This window comes from Orbicella franksi, chromosome 1 (genome assembly GCF_964199315.1).
Source record: "Orbicella franksi chromosome 1, jaOrbFran1.1, whole genome shotgun sequence".
Taxonomy (NCBI): domain Eukaryota; kingdom Metazoa; phylum Cnidaria; class Anthozoa; order Scleractinia; family Merulinidae; genus Orbicella; species Orbicella franksi.
In genome coordinates, this window is record NC_138145.1 from 23814870 (window position 1) to 23838769 (window position 23900).

Sequence of the window (23900 nt, forward strand, 5' to 3'; positions counted from 1 at the left end):
AAGAAATAACCAGGTTGTGTATGACAGAAACTACGATCACTCAAAAGTTACTTCTAGAACCTTGTCACAACTACATCATGAGGGTCTGGTGACTGTGGAATTTGGGCAGGAAAATGAAGTCGATAATTTCTATGAAGAAGGAATGAGGGTCAAGGATAAACTGCAATTGAGTCATTTTTGTGGACAGTTATGACCACTACTCCGAGAGCCTTGTTGCGGCAGTTGTTTTGAGGCGGGGAACTGTAGATTGAACTGGTACACAATTCTTGCTGTTTCCAGGTTTGTATTTTATTCACATACACAATATAAAGTTACACCCTGGTTCCAGTTTAATACTTAACTTGTAATGACTTACGAAGGCCAGAAATGATTACACCAAAAATATCATTCTCAAAATCGAATATCCGTCGTAAAGTCGGACTTCACGCAATTACCGTCACAAAGCGATACTATATGCGTTAACATATGATGAGCTAAACTGCATTGCGATCTAAATAAAACGCAACTTTTATGCAACCTCAATTATAACACACCTTTATAAACGTTACGTTTTTCTGATGCACAAGTGTACAGGGTACGAACACAGATTTCTCACACAGAAGTTATTCTAAGCTTAGCAATTCGCAGGTTTAGCTGTTACAAACGAATGACTACTACATCTCTCGTTTTTTAGCATTGTTCCGATCAGACTTTACTGTTGGCTTAACTCGATATAAGGGAGTTTAAGAAAACCACGACGGCAACGACAACGGCAACGTCGCTAAACAAAAGGTTTAATGAGCAGAACAAGGGCTGTGCACGTGCGTTATGATTCTTGGTACATTTCTTAACTGTCCTTTGCAAGACAACAACGTGAAATGACCAAATTCTGCGGTCCCTGGAGAACGTGAACCACTGCGGACAATGTTTTAATTTTCTATTTCAAATTCATCGCTGTGTTCCAGATTTATTTTTGTGATAGTTTTGACAATGATAAACAAAGTAAATGACCTTAGAGTACCGAGAGATTCGTAAGTAAATATAAATTCATTCTTTAATCGACGTTGTCCTCGGCGTCGCCGTCGTGGTTACTAAACTCCCAAGTAACAAACTGAATACAGCGCTAAAAAATTACCGTTTCAAGTTATTTATCTTAGCTGCATGTTGAGTTGTAAATAAAACTGAAAGAGTACCTAGGTCTTACCTACATTTCACAGCTGGATGCTTTCGCACACGACATTTTCTTTTGTTAGGGCAGCTATTAAAAGTTCATTTGCTTTTTGCCTTTCTTCTTCGCTTTAAAATACATCCGAGAACTGATTTTACACTTCAAACGGTCAGCTATTTTCGTCACTGGCTTCATAAAAACACGAGAAGCCCTTTGGGAGAAAACTCTATTCCCAAGCACGTCAATAGACCTCATTCACATTAGCCGCCATGACAGTTTTCATGTTTAATGTAAATTAGCCATGTGGTCTTTCGAGAACCAAACATTGGAAGACGAGAGTTGTCGGAAGATGGACTCTTCAAAAGTAAAACACTGTGCAAAATAAAGAAATCTTGATTTTACTACTATGGTTAGATTACTCTAGTTGAGCGATATGACCAAGCCCTTTTGTTTTCAGAAATGCACCAAAATTGCCTATAATTGAGAGTACTTTATAGAGCCATACGAGAAGCATAGCCTGGCTACTAAACACTATCAGAAATAATAAGAAAGAAGTTGAAATTTGCACATTTTTAAACTCATTTTCACTTCAGAAATTCCAATTTGCCACTCAACTTTCATGTCAAAACCAACATGACGGCCATCATGCGTAAGGTGTTTTGAATAATCCCGACTGATTGTGCAGGAAACAACATCTAGTCTTTCGACTTCGTACAATTAACGTTCAAAACAAAAGAGCAATGTTTTAAGAAATGATATAAATAGTCGAAACTGACTAAAAAAATTAAGTAATGAAGTGTAAGTAATTAATGTAATGAAGTGTAAGTGTTGACGAAATAAAAAAAAAAAAAAGAAGCAGCAGCTTAGGGCGTCATTAATGTTTCAACGTGAGATTAACTTCTATGAAGCAAACGTTTGCTGCACTTCCACTGCTGCCTTGACATGTTTCGTTGTGGCTTGTTATTTCCTGAAAGAAAAACGTCCATGAGTTTTAAAAATTAGTTTCAGGTAAAATTTGTCGATCCCCCTCCCCCACACACCCTCACAACAGGGGCGTAGCTATGGGGATCCTGGGGTGCCCGTGACCTCCCTTTTGTAAGCCTTTTTTTAAGCAAATAACCTACAACAGGTGGCAAAACGACATGACAATCTGGTGAGTACCCTCACTTTCACCAGAAGCATATCACCTAGAAGCGTTTAACTCTGGTTCAATGCTGCCGATTATCCCGAACCAGTCAAATTTAACTTCCTAATATGGAGCAAGGGCTCTCGCGTGGATATGTCATATACGCGCAGACTACACGCGGACAGCAATGGCGGACACATTTCGTTGCGAGTTGAGAGAAGGTTGCTGTTTCTGGACCGATTTCTGCACTCATCATGAGAATCAAACGAACCTTTTCTAGGAGCTGCCAGTGTAATACCTAGGCCAGTTATCTGCCAAGTCTCAATTGCAGGTAAGCTTTTTTTGCATCAAAACTAGTCAATGGAAATCATGCTATGCTGAAAACATTTGTTTAGCACACGAGCTTTCGTTTGCTGGATAACAATGATCAGTATTGTGGATTATTTTCGCGTGATAGTTGAACTTTAAGAAAATCGGACTTGAAATTGTGGCTTTTCCCTTGATTTGTCATATGTTCGCGCCGTGATTGTGTGATTTATACCCTTGTTTTATCACGATAAGTGAATAATTTTGTGGCTCGGCTTGTTCTCTTTATATCTTAATGAATGTTTTCTTGTTAATTTCTTGTTGTAGTACGTATGCCATCCGTTTGTTTGGCCGATGTTCAAGGGTTTTGGATCCTGCTTTGGATACTAACTGGTCTACCAAACTGAGACATCATCTCATTTACCGTGTATTTACATGTTCATTACCATGTTACTGCCTGTCTTGAATTGTTATCTCAATCAAAAATTTACTACTCTTGGATGTTATTCTTCAGCCATTTTTGATCTCCCACTTCTGTACACTTGTTTTCCTTTGAATGTTGGCCGTAGTGGGAGACTATACATAAGTTTAAATCAATAAATAATAAGTGTTTTATGTGAATTTATATTACACATGACTGTCAACCCACCTGGTGCTGAGTTTCAAAAACATACTTTGTAATTAAATTATTATTTTCAAGTAGATGCAAGTCAGTGTTTTTTCATCTCCCATCTGCAATTTAAGTTACAACCACTGTAAATAGTATGAGGTCTATTATTTGTCCAAACCATTCTTTTCATGTAATTCAACCAGACCTTTCCATTGAGCCCAATTTCCCTTTACATGGCCTCACGAGGGCCCCTCCCATGTACCGAGAACCCAGGAATGGACACACCGAGCAAATACAAGTTACATACAACAACTAAACACTAGGTGAAGAGAAATCTCTAACTCTCATCACTTTTAACATTGATATTGTCAATGACAATGACTGAGGCAAACTCATTAGTAGGCCTTTTACATTGAACACATTCAAGCAAGTTGAGCAAGACCAAAATCATCTTTATCACACTTGTCTACAAACCAGATACATATTGCACATTAATCTTGGATTTGTAATGTTATTTTTTGCCATTTACATTGGTTGCCCTTAACTTAGTGATTGTTGAAGCAAACCATACCCTACTTCCACAATATTATTATCAATTTGCCATTATTTATTTATTCATGTATTCATTTATTTATTTATTCCAGTTACTGCAATTTATTTTTGTTATTTTGAAAGAAACATCGCTCATTGGGGACTGTTCATTTTTTATGGCGTGGGGAGGGGAACAGCTGGTGGGATTTGATAAAAAGTACCTCTTCATCAGAAATTTTTTTTCCTACCCCCCTTGTACCCCTAAATGTCTGTGGTAACTCATTGCAGTCTGAAAAGCATAGATGATTTTAAGCCAGGATAAGCAGTTTTGACACTGCACCAGTTAAGGTGGCCGAACACAGTTTTTGCGCGTGCTTTTGCTAATGCAATTCAATGTGCACAAGGATGATGGTGGCTTTAGTCTTTTGTCACAAAGATATGTGAGAAAAGGTAACGATGCAAAGAACCCAGGAATTCTCAGCTTTTTCTTTGTTACCGAAAGAACCCAGTTAAATGCAGCGCATGCATAGTAAGTAAAAAAATTGGTACCTGTTTGATGAAAAGGAGTTGTATGGTCATTATTGAACGTTTGAGCGTATTTACAGGGTTCAAAGAAGGGGGATCTGAGGGCATACTCCCACATGAAAAATTGAATATTCAGGACTTCAGGAATTTTATTTCAGGCATTATAGCAGGCCTTTTGCACTTGAAGATGCTGTCATCACAACACCCACATTCAAATAGAAATACACAAAGCCTGTGTAAGTTACCCAAGGGGGTTCAGCCATATTTAGCAACCAAATTCTTACAAGGAGTTTAATTCCTGCGGCAGGGTACCTAGCATAGCATGCGGGGGGGGGGGGGGGGGGGGGGTGTCTGGGAAGATTTTAAAGCTTCAGACAGGGTTCGTACCCTTTCCAGAAAAAAATTTCCAGGACTTTTCCAGGACTCAGATTGATTTTCCCAGGACTCGAAAATTCACATTATCCCTTTCACTCCCGAGATCTCAATGTTAATTCTCCTTACTGTCTGCCATACATTTCTTTTTTTTTACTTGAGTTTAACAGATTTCCAGAACTTTCCAGGACCAGTAGCCTTTTTCCAGGACTTTCCAGATTTTCCAGGACCCGTACAAACCCTGTTCAGAACCCGAGGAATGCTATTTAGGTATTCTGGCATAAACTTTGCACTATATAGATGCTATCATGAAATACCTGTAAAAAAAAGGACGGAACAAAATTAAATACAGTTGAACCTCCCGTAAGCAACCACCCAAAATGTCAAGCCTAAGTGGTTGCTTACAGGAGGTGGTTGCTTACGAGAGCTTTGACCATATTGGGTCAAAATTTCGGATCATTAGCATATTTAACTGCAGAGACTTACCCCATGTTTTAAATGTTTTATTCATGTCATTTTAGGAAAGAATCCGGTACTTTCAAATGAGAAATTTCAGTCTCTTGTACTACACAGGCATACAATAATGATACAGCATCAGATTATCGAATTTAGGCTCTATTATTTGTGAAGTGGTCGCGGTCGCTTAAGAGGTGGTTGCTTACAAGAGGTTCCAAATATAGTGCTTTGACTTTGAAACTTTTTGTAATCTGGAGAACTGGTTGCCAAGGAGAGTAGGTCACGCCCAAAGGTTCAACTAGACCTGTATTCAAGTTAAAAGAGACAAAAGCTGACATTTCTCTGTTTTATCAAAAAGAAGTTATTTGTGTAAGTTGAGCTATATTTAGCAACCAACGCTATAATCTTTCTGGTTACCACTTCTCTGGGTTCCCCTTTTTGATGTTTCTGTTCTCCACTCCCACTGTTTGAACAAAAGCAGGATATAATTTCCATCCCCACAAGAAGGTGCATAAATTATAAAAATACTTACAAATGAATTAAAATCTCAGTCATTTCCAAAACTTGTGTTATTTTTGGAGTCACAACACAAAGTTCAAGTTGCTATTCAGATTGGCAATTATTCTCAGCACCTTGAATTGCTAAGTTTTGCATTTAATTTACACAAGTCACACAATGTAAATTACGCACACACACCAAAAAAGCTTTTCATTCAGTTTGATTGGCTTATATCTTTCCTTAACACAATCGTGATCGTCTCTTTGCCACACTAGTAGACACTTAACAGAATAGCCATAATTTGTAAGATGAAAAAAAAAAAAAAATCTGGCATTTTCCCTGAAGCATGGATCTGCTGTTGCTCTGGAGACAATAATTTGCCAACTTGAAACATAAAGGAACAACTCTGAACAAGTAAGTACATCAAGTAAACCGTACGACTATAAAGCTAGAAAATGACGTATATGTGATAAACGAAAGGTTTTAAACTGACCTTGACGACATGATGGCTTGTTACCAAACAAGTTGTAGCTCACTTGGTTTACCACCTAGCTCTGAAAAACTTTCGAGAATGAATCGGCGAGAAAGGGAATTAAATCTTACTTTAACACGAACAAGTTCTCTTCCTTCAAACACATTTATTTTTACTACTTATAACCAGGCATACTTTTTTTTCTTGTCCTCCGCAACATCAACCGCTGTGATATGCTTCGCAATCCAACAGGTGGCTGGACGTTCGACTACATATGGAGATCTAGAACTTTACGAAGCCGTTTTCGAAGACTAAGAGCCGCAGCAGACCCAAACTTTAACAAAGAAAACCTTATCCTCTGGCGTATATGGATGATACTTAACCTCCGACATTTTGCTTTGCATTTCTCTGAACTTCCATGACATACTTCAAACTGTAGCGCTTATTAAATTCCAGATAACACGAAACGATCGACCGTACAATATCACCACCTTTGCAACTGTCCTGCACAATCTTCCTAACTTCCTCACTTTTTCATACGTCCCTTACATATTCATACCACCTAACCTAAGTACCGCGTATTTGTCGCGAAAGAACTTCGCCTGTTCACTAAATAAATCAAAAACTCTCTCAATTGATCTCTTTATTTATATTACGGACAGACTGCTACAATGTTTTACCGATCCGAACTCGATGGCACAAGAGTCCAGTTAAACCTTGAATGTTTCTGCCAACTCACCAGAAACTCTTTCAAGTACAACCTCCTCTCTTAATGCTTTTCCCTTGACGCAAATCTTCTTTTTCATCTTGCCCGAGAACTTCTTCCCTCTAGACGCCATTTTGAACAGGTTTGTTTTGCAAGAGATTCACGCGAGGAGTTCGCGAAGAGCGCGCTATGCAGAATTTCCTCATATGGGCAAAAATTAGAAGAGTGATTTTCATTGGTCGGGAATAATCGGCAGCATAGTTTAAAACAGATAAGGGAAGTTAAACGCTTCAAGGTGATATGCTTCTGCTTTCACACAGTGCGACGCCCCTCCCCTCTCCCCCCTTGAAAAATCCTAGCTTCGCCCCTGCACAAGAGGAGCAAATCTCATGCAAATGGTTACTGGTACTATACTGTCACTTACACTTCTTTTAAGAAGTGTTGTTACAAATACAAATCCAACTTATTACAGCAAAATAATGCAAATTTTGTACAACATCATGGCGAAAACAACTGCCACAAACACGTCTAAGTTTATGAACACATCACTGTCAGTTGACTAGAATTAAGTGTTAGTTGTCAGAGCTTAAGTGGTCTGAATAATCAAATTTTCTTCGCTGAATTTGTGAAAATGACATAGTAGCTGGCTGGAAATTGTAACATCTTACATTTTTAAGCAACAATATCGGCTGAAAATGACCGGAGCCCGTATTTTTCAACCGCACACAAACAGTTTGACAGGCAAACTGGAAAAGTTGACAACATGCACACTAGTGATCCAAAAACATCTTTCACGTCTCTGGATTAAGTCTGTATATTAAATCAGGTTTGTATTGTTTCCATGGGTGGACTTTTTTGGGCACTGCGATTTTCTGAGATGTAGAGTACCCTGGACAAAACTCTCCTATTTTCTTATTTGAGAAAAAAGAGGACTTTTTCCGTGTTTACATAATCTCATCTATGAGTCTCATCTAATAAGAGGGGGCTAGAAAAATACAAGACAGTTATCCCCCCCAAGTGTTTAGATGAGGCAATGTTAACACAGAAACATGTCCTCTACTGCTTTATAAAATATTTCCAAAAATTCCTGTTCACATACTCTCATCTAAACGGTTTTAAACTATATTGAATTCCACACTACAAAGCGTTCTCACGTGACGTCATCAAAACTCAACAGCATTTTAAACTCCACATACTGTACATTGTATGACAGACAGTCAAGAAAATTTGGGTCAAGAAGGTAGGTAAAAAGAGTAATTAAATGTAGCAAAAATTAAAGTGCTTATAATGTCAAAAATGTTTTTTGCTCATCTAATTCTACATTTCACCTAATGAACTTCTGCGAAAAAATTTTTCGATTTGAATAAAACGCAATTTTTTACGAATCTTTACAAAGTTCAAAATTCTATTTTCTTGCGGTTGACCCCTGCCGCTGAACACAAGAGTAACGTGCTCAAAATGGCCACGTGACTGATGCCTGTGACGTAGGTTCAGGAACCTACGATGAAGACTGATGTTGTTTTTTTGTATCATTAACGTTGTTACAAAGAGCGGCAACGTACCTTTCCAGCATTTTCAACTAAATGTAGACAACTCTGAAGCAAAATTTCCACTTGTTTTCAAGTCAGATAAGTCACGACCCAAATCAAGTGTTCCTGAACCTACGTCACGACTCACTTCAAACCGAGGAAGAATGGTGCGAATGGTGGACCAAAATGGCGGCAAATTTGAGCGCCTTTAAAACGTTATAAAAAAATTGCGTTTTATCCAAATCAAAAAATTTTGTCGCAGAAGTTCATTAGGTGAAATGTAGAACTAGATGAGCGAAATTTTTTTTTTGAAATTATGGGCACTTTAAAGCTTCAGTTCCATCATTACTTTTCTTACCTAACTGATTTTTTTACAACTGAGCATCAAGAATGGAAACTTGAAATGCAGCTCTACACCTGAATATCACAAGGGAAGGAATAACAAACCAAAAATTAGCTTTATAATTCAACTACATTGTATGACCTCACTTGGCCATATCAGATTGAATTTTCTCCGGTTTACTCCCTGTTGTACTAAACACAGAGGAAACTTCATAATTTTCTTACAGATCAGCTGACAGTAAAATTGAATTTAAAACCAATTCGATTCCAAACAAAAAGATGTTAGAGATCACTATTCTCAAGATCCATTCCATGCATGCTGACAGGCCAAGGGCCAAGACAAAATGTCTCCTCTTGTACAATTTAGAAGACCAGTCTTTGTTGGACAGATCAAGAAACTCAGGAAGAGAATTTGTTGGGTGAAACCAACTCCTTTGTAGGTCAGTTCTTACACCCGTCTCTTGTACAAAGTTCAAGATCCATTCCACGCATGCAGACAGTCCAAGGGCCAAAACAAATTTCTTTTCTTCTACAATTTGGAAGATCAGTCTTTGTTTCACCGGTCAAGAAACTTAGGAAGAGAATTTGTTGGGTGGAACCAACTCCTTTGTAGGTCAGTTCTTACACCCGTCTCTTGTACAAAGTTCAAGATCCATTCCACGCATGCAGACAGTCCAAAGGCCAAAACAAATTTCTTCTCTTCTACAGTTTGGAAGACCAATCTTTGTTTCACAAATCAAGAAACTCAGGAAAGGAATTTGTTGGGTGGAACCAAATCCTGTGCAGGTCAGTTCTTACACCCATCTCTTGTACAAGGTTCAAGATCCATTCCACGCATGCAGACAGTCCAAGGGCCTAAACAAATTTCTCTTGTACAATTAGGAAGAAGGACCAGTGTTTGCTTCACAGGTCAAGAAACACAGGGAGTTAGAGTGATAGCAGTAACTTCTTTGTCAGATAGGTGGTGAATTATTTTTCTTTGGAAGTTGAATCCAGACATTGAATTGCTAAAAAGTTGTGGTCACAAATGAATTTGTTACGGTCCATTCTTTTAGCCTGAAGGTATTTTAGTGCAAACTTGGTAAGGATAGTTATGATCACAACAACTAAGGGTAGCAAACTGTGTGACCTACAGATACTGTTCTGTGAATTTCTTACTTATCTTTTATATATTCCCCTGACGTTGTTGCTGCGTATCCAGTATATTAGCTCATACAGGGTGGGAGTCTGTTAAACAGCTCAGTCTCCTGTGGAAGCAGAAACCAAGTAAGTAGCTGATCATCATTTATGGACTGGTGACAAGGGTGGAAGTTGGATGACTGGAGAATTCAAGGGAGAGGGTTCATAGGCAATAAATGTTACTACAGCAACAGGCTTAAGGGATCTACATGACCATCCTGCAAGCAGAGCCTCTTTTCTTATTTTTTGAGTGGAGAGGAGACACAAAACATAAGTACCATAAGAAAAGGCTCTGATTGCAGGGTGCTACATGACCTGCACTTTAATAAAACCTATGTGCTTTTTTGTGAGGATGATACCAACGAAATGTGTGTTCATATACTATATGCTCATCTGTTACTTCAGCTACACTTTTTTAACGTCCTATTCAGTTTTAATTTTGTTGCTGACTGAACGGTCCATATTAGAGAAGTGTTCATATTGGAGAGGTCACTATGATGACATCACTTTCAAGTCTCCAAAGATAGTTTAGAGAGTTTAGTAACTAAAATCAGGCCCAAAAATGAGTGTCTTGTGCATTTCGGAATCTAAATTGATTAACTTTGTTGTACTTATCAGATACATGTTGTTTTAAATTGTTACAGTTGTATAGAACTGCACTGTATGCAGAATACTGAGTTGGCTATTGCCACAGTATTTTGAAAGTAATGTAATAATGTAACATTTTGACATGTTCTGGTATTGGCATCACTGTGTTACTGCCAAAAGGAAATGGTACATTTCCGCAAATTATTGACACCTTGTCCCCTGAGTGTCCATAACAAAGAGGTTAAATTTGTGTGAATTTGCTCCCTGGGGCCAAGATTTATCGCCCATTTTCCGTTTTAGAGAGGGTCCGAATTATAGAGGATTTTTTTAGAGGAAATGTATGAGAATTTTGCCTGTAAAAATCATAGGAAACTGTCCGTATTAGAGAAGAGAATTAGAGAGTTGTCCATATTAGAGGGGTGTCCGTATGGAGAGGTGCGACTCTACAACACGAAGGTCTCTATGGGGTCAACCGTTAGTCGCAAAAACAGGCAAAAATGTAGCCATTAGGCATAGAAACTGGAAAAAACTAACTGTTAACGGTAAAAATGTTAATGATAAAATATATATGCCATGAAATCTAGGTGGTTTGCCCATACCACGTCACGCTTCGATCACGCTTTCTGAACTCAGGTAGAAGGGCAGTGAATTTTGCATTCAAAGGAGGCCTTTGTTGTAGCCAGGTAACTTGGTTAGCCAGGCAGCCCCTTTACATGTTAACAAGTTCTTATAAAGAGTAGCTTCAAAAAAGACCGGAAGGCAGGGATGAGGGACATTCACCAGACTTGAAGCTTTCTTAAATTTTGGGACAAAATGTATTACATTTAGGACCAAAAGTTATTACACTTAGGACCTTTATAACATTTAGGGCCAAATTGTATTACATTTAGGACCTTTATTACATTTAGGGCCAAATTGTATTACATTTAAGACCTTTATTACATTTAGGGCTAAATTTATTACATTTAGGACCCTTATTACATTTAGGGACATTTATTACATTTGAGACCCAACATCTCATCATGAGATATAAATAAATATTAAAAAGTCAATGTTTTGGTCTTCATAGGTTTTTCTTCTTTTTTTTTTTTATTTTTTATTTTTGAGGCTAAAAACTGCCATGTTTTGAGTACTGGTAGTTTAGGTTGTCAGCTGTGAGATGGCAGTCTGTTGGTGATCTTGCACACCTGTGGTTTCTATTTTCTGGATGACTGCTGTAAGTTTGTGGCCAACAATGTTTCTTGGCTTGGTTCATTAATATTGCATGGAGTACATTGAAGTAATTGATCAACTACATTCATTCCGTAGTACGATCTTGGTCTGAGGTAAAGAAGCAAGTCAGGAGGGGTTTTTCAGTGTTTGAGTTGCCAAACAATGCATCGGAAAGAGGACCATGGTTTAGTGCAACATAGTAGAAAGTAACAGAGAGATCTAGTTGAAAGAGACTATTTAAAATAATGACTGTTGAGAGAAAGCTGTGATAGAAAAAGGTCCTTGAAAGCATTGCCTCACTACAAAAAAAAACAAAAAACAGGTGATAAATTCTTTCAAACAACACAAACACTGGAAACCCTCAGACACTGAAAGCAGTTTGCACTGTGGATTAAGCATTGAGCAGAGTCCCAGTCTACTCTGGGGCTTGTAAGTTGAGGAGGTTCAGCAATGTGATTTCTGAAATCATCATTTCCCATAGCTCATTTGTGTTAAGTTAGTTTTTGGTAACAATTTCTGCCAGTCTCACCCACATACCAAGCTTAGCAGTCAACACATTTAAACCAGATGAAGACTGCTCTCTGCCTGTTGTTAGGTTTGTCCCTGTCTTGCATGGATACAGTACAGCTGTAGGATACCCACTGAGGTCTACAATAGTGCCCTGAATGCACAACAGGGTATAGATGGCATAGCAAATGGTGTAGGTCAGTGGTATTTATTTTTGTCTAATAAATGTGTAGTTCTTGTGGAAATTACACTCAAGGTACCATATGTATGTTTTTGTCAGACAAAACCCAGCTCTGGGACCTGAAATTGGACAACTTAAAGCTATTTAAGAAAATTGGAAAGGGGATCACGGCAGCTTCAGACAACTTTGATGATCATCTTAACCTGCTAGAATTCCTTTGTATAACTGTGATTGACTTCACACAAGACTTCTTACAACACACCAAATTCTTGGAATGGTAGAAGTGTAAAAGTGGTTTGAACATGCTCATAGAGGCCACATGTCAATTTGAAATGTGTTTGTCTAAGTCTCGACTGAGATATTACCATGATAAAAGTGTAAAATTTAATTGGCCTTCAGTTCAGGCCACAATATAAGATGCACAAGACCAACAAATCTCTACCAAAGGTTTAAGTGAAACCATTCTTTTTCTTGAGCTCAATAACCCCTCAAACAGTCTCAATTCTGCTTATACAGTAGTAGTATCTCAATGACTTAAGTTGGGAGCAGCAAGAAAAGGAAGGGGGAATAGCAGAAAGGTATAGAGGGGGGAGCAAATAAAAAAGTTAGCATATTTTAAAAGAGCTCTTTCTGGGACACTAGATTCTGGTACATGTGTATATCCTCTATTTGCTCTTGAAAACTGCAGACAGTATTTGTCAACACTCAAGTGCTATTGACCTAGATGAGATATGTGATATGGCAGCAGTCAGAGACTTGTCATTGAATCACTATCAGCAGTGTCAAATCTGTTGTAAACAACATCCTCAAAGATTTCCCTCAAGTCAGTCTTCTTGATTGGAACAGGTAGCCATGAAACATAGACCTGTTAACTTTGCTCAATTAGTTTTGCTGTTTAACTTTTCAACTGAACTTAATCAATTTTATTTCAGTCAATCCAAACTATATGATTGTGCATGTATCTATTAAGGTTACTGTAGACCTTCAGGGGTACATTGTACCTTCCAAAAAATGCTTTCTTTACAGGCTGCTTTAAAGAAAACCATGGTAAACTATATACACTGTATCACTGTAAAGCTAATAAACTGTAGAATCCCAACATAACAATATAGTTTGCTATTTTTGTTTTGATAGGCACGCACAAGCCTTTAAACAACAAAATGACCTCACTTGCTATACTGAATTACCAGCCTTTGTGTTCCTGCAGACATCCAAACTGACTGGACATTATCAATCAGGAGATGAAGGGCTTGTGAGGCTTTTTCGATATTTCTATTAGTTGCTTAGGAAATCCCTTTTAAAGTTGGACAATGGAAAATTTTCAGACTACTGTTACTCAATGGGACGTCACAGGAAAAATATTTTGATTTTCACAAAAGCCTCACAAACTTTGGTGCACTAACATCTGAAAAAGATTTTGGCCAAGTTTTGTTAAAATCCAATAAATCTACATACCCTATTAATTCATTTGAATAGAGATAATTCATGCAAAAATAAACCTTGAGTTTTTGGCCCCCAGAGAAATTCACAGTTTTTGCACCTCACTGAAGCAGTTGTAAACATGGCCATGCCACCAACCAATGAAATGTAGCTTTGAACTGTACAACACTGCAATCAATCCCCAACCGGAAATGATCCCCAAATTGGCATGGAGTTTGTTCCTCGGGTCGAGGTTTCAATTTTTAACCTAAACAGAAACAAGCCATAAGCGACTATATTCTATATAGATTTATATAATAACCCAAGTTATTCTCGCATTTTGATTGGTTCTCACCTATGATCTATTAGAGGACAGACACACAATTGACGCCATCATTTCAAAGTTTTTCCCTCTGTGTTTTAAAATGGCAGAAAGTTGTACAAAAAAGTCTTGTCAAAGCATTGAACAGGTATGAGAAGCAGGAAGAAGAAAGATAAAGCCGTTTCTCTTTTAGACTAGTGAGACAATCTCAGATAGTGCAGAGTGCAATTGATAGCTCTGGTACAGTAGCTCCATAAGTACTTGCCCCTGCTCGGTTCACTTCCAGTTTGTGTCTACCTTGGTAGTCTGCTATGGCTTCTCCCCTTTCCAGTGTGTATGTTTTGAGGTTGTATTTTCATTCAAGGTCCAAAAATTACACACAAATTAATTACTACTGGCGTTTTATGTTGATTTTCATTCATTTTAAATTCAATAATATGCTAAAGCAGCAAACGTGACAATTTAGTTCTTCACGCCATCTTTGTAACTTGATACTTTTGTTTTCCTTGCAAAGGCATGTAATATGAAACCCTTGTTTTCTCCAAAACATACGTAAGAAGTCCTTGTTTTTAGGAGATAAATGAAAGAAAGTTAAATATCTGATGTAGTGATGAAGAAATGGAACAGAAACAATGTTGTTTTACTAAAAATGCAAATTTTTATCGATGAACAAGGACTAATTTAATTATCAGATAGTCACGAAATACCACTTTCTTTTTCTGTTGCCACCTTTGTTGTTAACAATAAAACAATTCAAAATTAACACACAACGATATTGATGGCTGAGAAGCATTTCAACGAAAAGTATTGAAGATAAACAGCGCTACTTGGCCAATATGAATGAGTCCCCTCAAAGACTGATTAAATTAATTTGCGCTTTCATTAGGTGTCACGGTGTCTGCAGCAATATTTGAGCATTTTCCTGGTTTCTTTTGTTACAAATTTACAATTTGCGGAGTATTAAAGCCACTAACTTGGAAACTTTTTGGTCTCTCTTACAGACACAATTAAGGCAAGAAATAAACAAGCCGCTAAGGAGAAGCAATAGATTTGAACCTTGACAAGCACACTGTTATAGATTGAAAACAGCAGATGATATTTGTTGAACCGATCTGTGTATAATTCTAAAAGCTACGTAGCCACAGTAACGTTTCAGTTTTGCAATAAAAAGGGACAATTGGCGTTACCTGAAAAATAACTGCCGTCCTTGGTCCCATGACATGATATATAAAATACCGCATGGAAAGATAGTGTATAACACTAACAATGCTAGAACGCATGCGTCTTACATGTTGAGCTCTACCATAAGGAAAAGAACTCAACATTTGTGCGTGATCCTATATGCAATGTATCCTTCACCTGATAGAGAAGCCACGAATGCTAACTAATCTACGCATGCGTTTAGGGCAAATTAGTTTTGTTCTAAGAAGAATGGTACCACAAGGAGAGCAAGGGGTTACCTGAAACAAATATATAACTTTGCGATGTTCAAAGCTAAGTGACGGCGATGGACTGTGTTCTACGTAGAGTACACATGTACCTTTCCCACCCTACCCCAACTACTTCCTTGCCTCTAGACTAATTAGTTAATATAAATTAATTAATCAAACAAACATTAAAGTTTACACCTTAGCGCCATAGGGCCATAGCACCTAGCCCCTTAGTTCCTTAGCAGCAGGCAGCTCCCATAACCATCCCAATAGTGCACTCTGTACAAAAAATGACTCGGAAAAAATATTCGAGCAGTCTCAGTCAGCAGTCAAACGAGACTAAACCAAGCACAAAATTGGGCTTGGTAAGCCAAGAACCATTGCGTTATCTCGAATGTAACAAACCCAATAAACAAAATGTTTATGAGATTAATTTATTTAAAAAATTCAACTTTTCTCAGTCTCAAAATAATTGTTGAAACACTGATTGATGTCAGGAATGACACATCAAAACATCACTTCTTAAAATCAGTTAAAATAAACTCATAACCTTGCTTTCCGATGCAAATGTTCCAGTCCATTTCAGGGCACAGCAGCGAGAAAAGTACATAGCTCACTACAGCTCACGGCCAACTGTATCGCAGCTAAAAGCTATCTTTCACACCATTTCAAACTGATTTGAGAATCACCAACCACAGCAGACACAAATTTCCACCATCACTAATGCTCCTTTCATTCAAAACTCGAATTGAATGGCCTCCAGATTGAGCACAACCGCAAGTTTTCCAAGTGTATTTTTCAACTCTGGCAATATTCAAGGCAACGTCCAAACTTTTTGGCTCACAGGGTTGCTCTGATGACAGAAACTGACTTGAATTTTCCAGCATTTTCTTTAAGATTTGTATATTTCTCGGCTCAATTCTGCTGTCACTGTAAGTTTTCATTCCACAAGAAGCGACGCTCAAGTCAAGTTTGACAGTGACACGATTTTCCTGGACCAATAACAATTCTTTGCTACTCAAAGGAATCAATGAAATTGCTTCATTTTGTATAGACAATAGATTATGTCAAATGGCTTTTTCATGTTCACCAAAGTGGGCAAAGGCTGGCTTTCGAATTATGTTGAAAGATTTGGAAATAAAAAAGCTTTATTTGTAGTAATTTGTTTTGTTATTTTATAAAACAAATAGATTCCATGTTGTTGTGCATCTGTTCAGTAATAGATCACAGAAGATGTCAAAATCAGTGACACACTCGGCTATCCCCTCGTGTGCCACTTTTTTGTTCTTAGCATATTTTGACGTCATCTGTGATCTATTACTGAACAGATGCAAGGCAACATGGAATCTATTTGTTAAATAATTCTCATGATAAATAGTCCTTCCGATAGATTACTGTTACGGTAAAAGCTCGGAATTCCTTGTAATCGGCTTTGCCTATACCATAACATCTCACAACAATTTAACCAAAGTGAAAATTGCGAACAGATAAATAAAGTCAGTTCAGTCACTCAATAGTCTACATCTCATTTTAACAATTAGTGTCTAATTTTTTTGCCTGCACATTTGTTCATACCCTGGGTGCTAGAGACTTTTCAAGTTCGGTTTCCAGTTTTGGTTAATCACATGAACTAAAAAACCTCCAATACCCAGAGTACTCTTGTTATCGATTCTTAAAGTCCGTAGCAAGAAATTCTAATGGATATCGTGTTGTAGCGGTGTAACCTATGTATCACATTAAGGTTGTTCATGAAGCAAGACGTCTTTGGTCAGGAAATCCTGCACAAAAATGGCTTATGGCTGCCATTCTACTTTTAGTTGGTAATGATATCCTGTTTCTCGGTTTTCTGCATATGTCTAACACAGGTAATGGAGGTAAGTGTTAGATCGCTCAACTATGCAAGTTGACCAATCAGTGATCCTGTCCAGATTCAGGACATGTTTACATCATCAGTGTGGAATTTCTGGCTGTAAATTGAAGATGCGAAAGGCAAACCGGCCTGGAGGGTTGAGAAGCAGACTTTCTAGATCAAAATATAATTTGTAGCTATAGGAAAAGGTTATGAATATGTCACGATACTGGTGGTATTAACACAAATGTATACAGCTTGTTTATGTTTTCATTATGGTAGCATTAAGCTTTATTGTTGTAGATCGAGCCAATTGAGAAATGTATTCACCGTTTACGAGCTTTCATTGTTTCTGTGATTTTTCAGAAGAATTGTCAAGAGAAAATGAGATGGAATTATTTATCATGAGAACTGTATTTAAATTGCTGTTTACGTTGTCTGTATCTTTTCTTTACATTTATTCTAAGTTATCAATTGGATGATGAAAATAAAATAAAGAAATAAAAACATGGAACCAAACTCCATGCTGTTCCTTGTTTTTCAGCGATATCATTTGCGGTCCACATCGGGATCATTTGTGGTTCAGGATCATTTGCCGTCCAATTTAGGGATCATTTCCGGTCTGAGAATCAATTGCGGTCAGGGATCATTTGCGGTGCTGTACAGAACTCCCCAGCGGACTATAGTAAAGCTTCCTGGGAATGAATGTGCAATGTCTATATTTACAGTATATCTTTATATCTTGCATTGGAAGTAGTGAAGTCTGCTGTGAAACATTTAGCAGCTTATAAACTGAATCAGCAGACAAATGGTAAAGAAGGAAAAGGAAAAAATGCGGAATGATAGCGGAATAGCCTTGAACAGGCCTACTCGGTGAGCTGAGTTGAGCGCGGATATTACACATTTAAAAAAAACAACTAAACCTGTAATTCATCAACCTGTTCATTTTACTAGAATATGGAAAAACACTCTTCAAAGCAGAGGAAAGGAGCATTTGAAAAAGTTGCCTTATCAGATATCAGTGATTAAATTCACCGGTAATTCTGCAGCAATCAACTTTTGTGCCAGAAGAAGCTGGCCAGAAGAAGCTAGAGCAGGGCATCAAGGAAACCTTCGCTTGCGATATGCGTTTGCATTCAAATGTGGGAACACAAAGACTGTGCAAAATCACCTAGTCTATCAGTTAAGAGACACAAACAACGAAAGCAAAGATTTCTGTACCAGAAATTGCAAGACGTGAGGGATAAACAAAAGAAGCAAAATAGAACTTCACAGATGGATCAGTTGCCACAAAAATTGTTACTGCTCAACTCAAGGGTTGATGCATTTTAATTGGCTTATCACAGTTTGCAGTTCACTGACTCATTTTTAAAATTAATGTTTTTCTGGATAACTCATTCACATTTTAAGTTTTTAAAATAATTTTTTTTGGAACATTGAGATAAAATGACAAGTCTTGAAATTGGTGTAACAAACTAGGCCTTTGCAGGTCTACAGTAACTTTAGGGTCAGCTCATGATAAGTATCATACTTGTATTTAATTTCACGTGGGCCTAAAAATCCAGGAAAATATTAATGACACTGAAGGAAAGAGTAATGCATCAAGTGAATGTGCTCACGGCTACTAACATAAAATATAACTGCTTATGAAATACATGTATATCCATCCTTCCAGAGCAAATACATAAAGAGCTTAAAGATACATGTATAAGAAACATGAAAGGTAAAGGTAAAAAGGTTTTTGAACATTTTTTCTCAGACAATTCAGTTTGATCACATAATTCTACCAGAATGTGGAGAACTATGAGTATTATTTCATTTTTGTCCAGCCAAAGTTTAGGATACGGATAAGCTACTAGCATTTTTTGATTTTATCTCTGATGTACTTTTGTGAGAGAAAATTTGTACAATGCAAATTAGTTCAAACAATGGAACAATGGATGTCAGATGCTCTACACTTTTGTCTGGCAAGTGACCTACACTATATTGGGGCTGAAAATAACAACAAAGAAATAATCTGCAGCTCATATAGTGGTAGGCGGTTGCTCGTTAAGTGATTGCTCATTATTTTATGGAGGTGACAACCATATAGTTGCATTTTGTCATGTATATAGAAGTGGTGCCTTTTTTTCATAAATATAAATTGCTAATAAAAACATTTATGCAAGAAAATTAATGAAGGTAAAGCAACAAGACCTTTTGATGGCTTCATGTCATTATTGTCAAATGAGTAAAATAAAATGGCATATTTGTAGAAATAAGGACGTGACTTCAGAAATAAATAATTAGCAAAGGTGACATGAAAGCATTCAGGCAAAAAGTTTTGCGCAAATGGAATACACCTTCTTGTTCAGTTTTGGTCTTTTGTTCTTAATCCACAAAATTTCAAAGATCAAACATTCCAGTTTGCCACAGCATTCCTTAATGACTTTTTGTGGTTAGTTCTTAATTAAGATGTCAGGTCTTAAGCCATGCTCATTCCTGAAATGTTTTCCGATCATAGAATGTTTATGTTCTTCTACGCATTGATGGAGATGGCAGCTAGTGTACCCAATATAATTTGTATCACACAAATAACTTCTGAAATATTTTTGTATACTACACTTTAATTGCTGGTTTTATCAAGGAAGCCTTTTCTTCAGTGACTCTTAGATGATCAGCGATCTTTTTGATTGCGAACACTGGCTGTAGTTGTTGGTAAATTTTCGTTCCAAGGTCGCCAAGTTGTCTGCAAGCCACTTCAGCTGATTTCTGATCTTTAGATGGTAAGGTAATCCAAACGGGGCTGTCAGATGGTGTTTGAATTTTGGTTTCTGCCCATGCCCAAGCAAAAATGTCATAAAATGTGATGCTAGTGGAAAAGAAGGCATGCTGTCATGTTGCAAATGCCTTTTTGAGTAGATTGGAACTAATTTAGCTCATATCCAGGCTGAGAATGTCCAAAAAATGCATTTTTGGCAAAAAGCGCCAGGTGTCAATGGGTTAAATAAGGTCGAGCTGGCTTGAAAAAATTCCTCCCGCACTTCTTAAATTCATTAATAACTCAAGTTTAAACAAAGGAAATCTTGCAGGCTAGCTGTAAATGGGCAAACAGCAGCAGGAATGGCCTTGTGACCAGTTTTCCCTCCATTTATAACATTTTTGGTTTACCCTTGTAAAGAAAGACACAAAATACTCTGTGGTCGTATTTTCAACTATTTGCAGTCTGTTCATGTTTGACAGAAACTTGAGGATGGTGCCTACTTTTGTTTGTGCGCCCACGTTCTATGCATCACGCAAGGCATAGTTTAAGCACCACGTGCACACTGGGGTTACCACTGATGCAATCAACTATGCTACCAAGTACACAACTAAAATGACAGCAAAGTTATTTTCCTATTGTCAAATCAAGTTTAATGAACCTCTTATACCAGGAACACCAGAATAGCAGCATACATTTGTATCACTAACCACTAACTGTTAATGTCTTCCAGCTGAAAAACTAGCCATTATCTGTTGAAAATTATACTGAAATCCAACTGTAAACATGTACCTGCAGATGGCGTAGTGCACACGCAAAACAAGTGCGAGATATGCAAATATTTTACTTACTGGGGAGGTGACAGGAAAAAATGTAATGAGCGCCGTAAAAGTTTTCAAAAAAGATCTAACTTTAAAAAACATGTGGTTACCCCTACATTTTATGTTATGAAATGGAAGTGGCAAGCCTATTCAATGAGTGACTAATTTCTGCTGGTGAGCAAAAGGTATTTACATGTACACTTTATTTAAGCTGTACCAGAGGAAGATTGTCAGAGTCGCTAAAAGCGCTGTTTAAACGATTTTGTTATTAACAACATGCCAAAAATGGTTTTATGGTACCATTTACCATGCAGCTTTAGATGTTAAAAAATGTGTTTGCTTTTCTGTATGTATGTATGTAAGGAAACCTGTAAAGAAATATCCTTTCCTTCTTTTTTCAGAAAAATGCTCATGTCAGCATTTTTGTTGAAATTCAAGGCTAATTATCTTGAATAAATGCATGGCTGCCCCAATTTTTCTTTGTGAATTCCAATAGCCCCTGAAAAGATCTACTTTTTCCGCACAAAAACCTGGCGCAAAAACCTTTGTATTTAGTAGGCATTAAGTTAAGAGTCTTTTTCTAGGTACAAATACCAACTCAAGTTACTTACAATTTTCATGTTATTGAGAAACTCGTGTACTTAATGAATCAGATATTAAAAGCATTTAAGGTGGCTTGAAACAGTAATATTTCCATGAGATGCCTGGGCTCTAGCCCGTGCTTCAGTTTGAGGCATCATGCGATCACCCGAGGGTTCGCAAGATTTAAAGTTTGCAAAAATCAAAAGAAACATAGCGGCGCGAGGCCTACTTTGAAAACCTTTGTTTCCACCAAGTTTAGTAAACTGTTTGCGTTATCAGTTATTTTCAACTTCGAACACATCCATCCCTCAGTCAATTTCAAAGGAAAACATCCTTTTAAACCACTTTGTTGAAACATATACAAAAATTGTGATGTTGATGTTGCGATCGATCACGCTGGCTATCAGTCTAGAAAACAGCAGGAAAAAAACTACCCTTCAGGTTTTCTTCGTTCTTTCTACTTGGCTGGTCTCACCTCCGGGTATTCTTGGTACTCTTCTTTTACCGCTTATACTCCTAATGACAACAGTGAAAAAGAAAACACTATTTGCGGACTATTCGCGTTTATTTGAGTGGAATTGCGGGCTTTACTAATCAGCAGACCGCCTTCATGCGTGCGCATGGGGCGATCTTGCAAAGTCGAGGTTTTAATTTGTGTGTAGAACACGCGCTAAAATATCTTATCCACGAAGCTAATATCCCAGAAACTGATCCAGTTACCCCACTTTTTTAATGCAAAAAAATATTCAACAGCAAAAGCGGAATACATGTGCAAAATTAAAAAAAGACTGTGGAGTGTAATTTCTCTAACTTGGAAATTTCCATTTTTCTTAATTTAAGAAAAATCCACTCCACAGAATTTTTTATCATTTTGCCTGTTTCTTCTTCTGTGTGTAATACAAAGATTTTTATAAAAAAATATGGGGTCACTGGCTGGTAAAAAGTGGGTCAAGTTTGTTGCTATGCAACAGGACAGTGCAACTTTAATTTATGTTAAATTCGATGAAAGACACAGTGCAGGGGATATAATTCATGGTAGGCCACCCATATAGTCTCCCTGCAGTTTGCTTCTATTTACTGCCGTTTGCTTGCGGTTAGCATTTAAATATTGTGTTTACTTGCAGTTGGCATTTATTTACTACTGTTTGCTTGCGGTTAACATTTAATTACTACTGTTTGCTTGCGGTTAGCATTTAAGGAGTAAAGGGGAAGGCAATTATATGTGGCCTACCATGAATTATCTGCCCAGTGCAGAGTTACCCTAAAAAAATAGTACAGCCATTCAAAACAGTACAGTTTCAAACCTGAAAAATCGCACCCAACTCTGTAAGTCTCAAAAAAACCCAGAAAACTGCTTTGAGCCACCTTAAATGCAACACTTTCAATTTCGATATTCTGTGTTATTTACCTTCAACTTCCAAAGGAACGATGATTCCCCGTGGAACGAACTGAAGACCGAGGATCAAGATCAAGAGCACCAGCCTTGTTTAAAAACTGACATCAATCAAGAATAATTATCATCAATGTAGAATCTGTTCGGTACAAAATCCAAAAACAAGTACAAGTGCTGATTATTTGAGAGAAAACCTTCGCCGATCTGCATTGATTGACGTTTTATGTTGCCCACAGACCCGCCATATTGGATTTTATGCTGAGAAGAAATCCGCTGGTTTTGAGTGCTCGCGGGCACTCGTATCGATTTCCCGCCAAAAAAACAAAAATTTCACCAGTTTTTATCTGCATTTTCGCACGCGAGTTGTACCTACAAAGACCTACAAAAGCCTAATTTCAAAATACAGGTCAACAGTCCGTTAAGTGTTGTAGCTTATCCGATGCACGGGTAATAATCAAAGTTTAGAAGGAAAACGTTTTATTGTACTCTCGTCGCGGCGGATTTACGTAGAATCGCTCAAGCGGGCACACTGAGCCGTTACCGCTCAATCTCTTTCGAAATTAAATCCCAATATTAGACAAGCGAGCCGTTTCTGATCCTTTAGCTTGACCACGAAATACAAAGCCCTTCGTGATTTATATTTTAACAATAATACTGAGTGGGAATGTCACCCTTGGTCCACCAGATATCTATTTTCTAGCGGTAGACAACTAGGAAGAATATTTTAGCAAACAAATATTGTCCGAAAGAGTGAAGTTTATCCTTCCAGGGCCATGTAAAGTTGAATGCACCCCGATCCCCGATCAGTTGGTAGTGTAACTGCAACCTAATCAGTATTCAACAAGCCTAAAGCTACGTTACTGACCAACGCGTACGTTAAGGCAGCCACGAACGCAACGACAGACAGGAAGCAGTTTAAAAGATCACATGCCCTACCAGAACACTAGACTTCTCAGGCGGGGTTACTCAAATGTAAATGTGATGGAGGTTACCAAGATTATCTTTGAAATCTGAGGACTTCTAGGGGTTATAAACTGATTTGTAACGATTATTTTTA

General features: G+C 37.6%; 2 long non-coding RNA genes across 5 annotated transcripts; one reads left to right on the forward strand and one right to left on the reverse strand.

The window, feature by feature from the left end:
- Nucleotides 1–279: 279 nt before the first annotated feature.
- LOC145479090 (uncharacterized) lies at nucleotides 280–23849 on the reverse strand. Of its 4 annotated transcripts, XR_014048379.1 has the most exons (4): nucleotides 22859–23849; nucleotides 21885–21966; nucleotides 8637–9867; nucleotides 280–2114 (listed from the first exon to the last, which is right to left on the reverse strand). It is a non-coding gene; the product is annotated as an uncharacterized LOC145479090 (long non-coding RNA). The 4 variants fall into 4 exon arrangements; XR_014048381.1 differs by lacking the exon at nucleotides 21885–21966; XR_014048380.1 differs by having other exon boundaries at nucleotides 21926–23849.
- On the forward strand, nucleotides 2122–4480 carry LOC145479114 (uncharacterized). The gene is made up of 2 exons (XR_014048389.1): nucleotides 2122–2604; nucleotides 2907–4480. It is a non-coding gene; the product is annotated as an uncharacterized LOC145479114 (long non-coding RNA).
- Nucleotides 23850–23900: the final 51 nt, after the last annotated feature.